The 5,599-nt window shown below is 38.0% G+C and overlaps 1 pseudogene; it reads right to left on the bottom strand.

The window, feature by feature from the left end:
* Positions 1-4,093: 4,093 nt before the first annotated feature.
* Positions 4,094-5,039, bottom strand: LOC122450463 (annotated as a pseudogene).
* Between the last annotated feature and the right edge of the window lie 560 nt (positions 5,040-5,599).

The raw sequence follows: 5,599 nt of genomic DNA, 5'->3' as shown, positions 1-5,599 counted from the left end.
CACTGATAATGAAACACTAGCAGATGACATTGGCACTAGGATGAGAGTAAAGGGCAGAATCAAAAGGTGTCTTAAGGATACTGCTCATGAAAGCTTAAAGGGCCAAGGGAGATTATTCAGGCAGAACTTGCAGATTATTAAAGAGAAAAATCACAGGCCTAAAATGGTGTCAGTTGAGTTTAAGCCCATGATAACAAACCTAGATTTACTACCTACCCTAATCTCACTTTTTTACTTTGACCAGAAATGCAATCTGAATCAGCCAGTTTGAACTTTTCTGGTCCGCACCTATGAGATGCAAGCCCCAAAAGAACAAAGGGTGTAATTCCTCATCCACTTATGCAAATGGTTGTGGCAAGCAACAGTGCCCCCTAGGGGAATTTTGGATGGAAAGAACAGGATGAGATATTCTGTGCTCTGGATTAAGCAAGCCCCCCAACCCAGATATTAACAGTTAAGATGTGTATGTCAGGATGAATCTCAGTGACCCCAGATTCTTGCATTTTCCATACACAAAGCACTAAAATAATTTACGTGATATATCCACTCTTTGTGGTTAGCATCTTTTACCAAGATGATGTGATGAACACCTTTACCAAGATGTATTCTTGACTACTTTCTTAGCCAAAAATTTTTGCATATACTGGCTTCTCCCCCACCTCTTTGGAGCAGTTCACCCAGAGCTACTGAGTGGCTGTCTCTGGGCTATGTCCTCAGTGTGAGTCTGTGTGTTCACTCAGTCGCTCAGTCATGTCTGACTCTTTTGTTGCCCCGCGGATTATAGCCTGCCAGCCTCCTTCATCCATGGGATTTTCCAGAAAGAACATTGGAGTAGGTTGCCATTTCCTTCTCCATGGGATCTTCTAAGCCTAGGGATAGACTCTGGGTCTCCTGCATTGACAGGTGGATTCTTTATCACTGAGCTACCAGGGAATCCCCTGGGAATAATAAAGTTATTTTACTGAAGACAATGAAATGGTAAAACCATATACAAGTATACAGTAAGCTCCCTGGTGGGTTGGAAGTTTCACTTTTTTTCAGTTTTTATTCTATATGAAATTAGTATTAAAAAACTGGCAAAGAATTGTACTAGACAAAGTTAAATAGGCAAAAGAGACTTTACTCAAGACTATTGCAATAGGAATGAGAGACTAACTCAACCTCTGCTGAAACAACATCTGGAGAGATTTTAAAACCTGGAATGAGGCTCTTAAACTACCTGTGCTTGTTAAATCACTACCCCCAAAGAAAAGTAAACTTTCCCATATTTTTATGATGGGATAGCTTCAAAGGAGGCAGAGAAAGAATGCTTACAAATTTTCTAAAGCTCTCTGAGAAAAGGAAGGTCAGAGATTATGATCAGGAAAAAAAAACCTGTCTAAAGCTGACTCAGGCTAAGGTGGACAGTGAAGGCCATCTTGGTTAGGGCATTCATGTTATTGTAAGTCTAGCTCACGGAAATAGAGAGTAGAATGGTGGTCGCCAGGGACTGACTGGGGCAGAATGGGGGAGGTGATTGCGGGGAGATGGGGTGATGTTGGTGAAAGGGTACAAACTTTCAGTTACAAAGTGAATAATGCACAGCATGGTAACCGTGAGGTAATTAAAATAGGAAAAAGAGTCCAGAATGGCAGTGGCTAAAAGATAAAGAAGGGAAAATCCCACAAAAATAAAACAAAGGGAGGTCCAAGGACCGGAGTGAGGACCTCAGGTAGAACAAACAGCACTCCTGGCTGTCCCAATTTACATAGGGCAGGCCCAGGGGGAGGAGGAAAAACATGCAAAAAGAGGAGCCAAAGGGCCGGGGGTCTCTCTCTCTTCTCTTCACATCTTTTGGGTCAGCATGTTCTCATGCCTCAAGGATGTATTTTCCTTTATTTTCTAAATAAAACTGAGCTGTCACACGGAGCTGTAACACTGGTCCATCCGAGGGCTGTAACACTAGTCCATCGCTTCAACTTTTTGTTGTGATGAGACAGAACCAAGGAAATTACACACTCCCCTGACATAACTATGGGTCAATAATAGTGTATTATATACTTGAAATTGACTAAGAGAGTAGATCCCAGGTGTTCTCAAACTCCCAAAGAGGTAACTATGTGAGATAATGGGTTTGTCAATTAACTTGATTGTAGCCATCATTTCACAACCTGTATGTATGTCAAATCATCATTTTGTACACTTTAAATACATACAATTTTATTTGTCAATTATATCTCAATAAAACTGGTAAAAAGACAAAAATTAAAGCATTTAAAAAGAAAAATTGGTTGTTTCATTGATTATGATGTAATCAATAAATGAACAAGTGAGCTAAAGAATGATTAGCGGGAAACTCTGTTTTTAGCTTCATTTTCTTATCTGTTTTTAGATAAGTTTTACTTAATTAGCCCTTATAAGAGTTATGAGAAAGAAATTTCAGGATATCAAGGGATGAGATTCAATTAAAGTTTTTTGTAGTTGTTTCTTTGATGTCTTACCAAGAACACTATTGTACAACATTCATATATTATTCACAAGATTTCAACAACCTGCTAATGAAGTTTCTCTGTTTTGCTTTATTTTGTTGAAAGTTGAAGTAAATCTGCACTATACTCCCATTTTTGGCAGGGGTACATACGGGTATAAAGAAAAAAGTTTTTTCCCATCAAAATCGATGGTTGTGTCATTGGACTTCCCTGGTGGTGCAGCGCATAATAATCTGCCTGCCAAGGCAGGGCACATGGGCTCAATCCCTGATCCAGGAAGATCCCACATGCTGCAAGCAACTGAGCCACCACGCCACAACTACTAAGCCCATGCTCTAGTGCCCGTGAGCCACAACTGCCAAGCCCATGCGCTGCAGCTTGCTGAAGCCCCAGCACCCAGAGCCTGTGCTCTGCAACAAGAGAAGCCACAACAATGAGAAGCCCACACCTCGCTACTAGAGAGTAGCTCCCACTCTTCACAACTAGAGAGAGCCCGCACAAAGCAACGAAGACCCAGTGCAGTCAAAAATAAATAAATAAAATTATTTTTTAAATGCTTTCAAAAATCAATGATTATTTCATAAAGTGCTCCAACCTCTTTTTTTAATCTCACTTTAAGCTGAAACAAACAGTGGTACTCCTTTGGTGTAGATTCAATGTCACACACTTTCTGTTGTCTTCTAGCAACATTAAAATAGGAAACGAGAACGAGATAGTATATTTTTGCAGTGTCTAATTATTCTTTCTGGAAAAGATATGCATAGATTGATATGATTCATGGATAAAAGAAAACAGGCACAATTTATCATGTTTATATTCTACAAGAAAAAAAATCATATGCTGTTTGACAAATGTTGAGGTGCTGAGGGCATTTTTGCTCTATAACAGAAATTTTGACAAGATTTCTAGACCATGGCTTATAAGTGAAAATGAAATATGATAAATTACTCTCAAAAATAGTAACGCACTAGAAGAATATATTCTAACATAACCAAATGAAGTATAGTTTTGGATTATAGTGTCTGTAGGTCCTTGAATAGAACCAGTGTGGTCATTCTCAATAAGGAGCTGTTTTTTTTCATCTCATGCATGGACATATTTTCACTCAAAAAATAAAAAGCTCATCTCTCTATTTGTTGGTTTCCTGGAGATGAAACTAGTCAGTAGGGCAGAGTGGGCTTTCAGAATCAATACAAAATTGTTAATATCATTTTTTGAAGGTTTGGTAACATTAATGAAAGTTTTCAAACTCAGATGTTTACTCCATGAAAACCATACTGTGAAACCTATTCTACAGAAATTAAAGCAACAATGTTTGTGAAAGTATAAAACTAGTTTCTTTATTTAGCATTCTCTAGAGGAACAAAAAATTAACACACACCCACATGGCCACCAGTAAACAATTTTTTGAAGAAACTGTGTAACACCTAATATTAAGGAGTATTACACATCTATGAAAAAAGAATAAAACTATTAATATATAAAGATGTTCTACTATATTGTCAAATTTGTAGAACTCAAAAATTAAGCATATTCATACCAAGAAATGCAAACAGTCTTTACCATTTATTAAATTTAAATAAAGTCCAGTACTGCAGTAATATCACATAGACCTCTCAGCATAGTCAGAATGTACATAAATCCACTTTTCTTTGCCATAATTTTATCAAAGCTCTTTTCAGCTCACTGTTCCTCAGACTGTAGATCAGTGGATTCAGCAGAGGTGTTAAAAGTGAGTAAGACAAGGACATCAACTTCTTGGTTTCTGGGGAGTAGCCAGATTTAGGTTGTAAGTAAGTCATACTGGCTGTGCCATAGAAGAGGGTAACAGATGTGAGATGGGAGGCACAGGTGGAAAAGGCCTTTTGCCTCCCAGTGGTTGATGGCATCTTCAGGATGGCAAAGAGAATTCGAATGTAAGACAGAATGATCAACATGAAAGGAAGCATGATAATCAAAATGGTGCCAGTGAATGCATAGATTTCAAACAAAAATGTGTCTGCGCATGCCAGCTCTAGCACTCCTGGAGTTTCACAAGAGATATGATTGATTTCACTGGGGCCACAAAAGGGAAAACTAGAAACCCATGTCGTTTGTACAGTACCTAACACGAAACCCAAAGTCCATGAACCTGTAACTAATTTCATAAAAACTCGTTTGTTCATAATCATTGGGTAGTTCAGAGGAGAGCAGATTGCAGCAAATCGGTCATAAGCCATTGTCCCTAGGAGAAAACATTCAGTCCCACCAAAAAAAAAGAATAAAATACATCTGTGCAAAGCAGCTCACAAACAAAATTGACGTTTTTTCATTGGAGAGGACCACCAGCATTTCAGGCATAATGACTGCACTGATACTAACATCCACCACAGACAAGTTCTGGAGGAACAGGTACATGGGAACATGCAGGCTCTGTTCCAGGGAGATGATGACTATGACGACAGCATTTCCTATCAGTGTCAGCAGATAAATAATCAAGAAAATCCCAAAGAGCTGCCCTTGGAGTTCAGGAAAGTTAGAAAAGCCCAAGAGGATAAACTCAACCACAGAGCTTTGATTTTGCCTTTTCATTTCAATAGTGGAGCATATTTTGCATTTATGGGCATAGTATATAAATTATGAAGTCACATTTCAATAGCTATGCTTTCATTCAACCCTAGATATTCTTAGGAGAAGATATAAAGAGGAATTCATCCTGACAGAAGTTCAGTTTGGCAATTTTGGAAGGTGCCCAATTATTCAAATTAATGAATCTTTTCCCAAAAAAAAGGAGGAAGTGAAGAAGTCTGGCTCAGAAATCTTGTCTGAAAAGTGCAAAATAATATCAAAATTGTTTTCCAACTTGTGTAGCTTAAAAATGAAAATAGTCTTAAAACAATACAAATGTTTTATAAAGTATAAAAGTTAACAACTGGAAAAACAAACCCAAGAAATTTTTTATAACAGTCTAATAATTCAATGATACAGCACAGTCAATTGTTATTTATTATAACTTTTTGTCTAGTGCAAAATCCCTCTTGTGATTCAGTTGAATATGAAAACTCTGCAGAAAAACAAAAAGGGACTTGTGTTTCAGATCTTGCTGCTAAGTCACTTCAGTCGTGTCTGACTCTGTGTGACCCCATAGACGG

Source organism: Cervus canadensis, chromosome 11 (assembly GCF_019320065.1).
Source record: "Cervus canadensis isolate Bull #8, Minnesota chromosome 11, ASM1932006v1, whole genome shotgun sequence".
Taxonomy (NCBI): Eukaryota; Metazoa; Chordata; class Mammalia; order Artiodactyla; family Cervidae; genus Cervus; species Cervus canadensis.
Note: the sequence above shows the minus strand (reverse complement) of the source record. Positions and strands in the feature narration are given on the sequence as shown.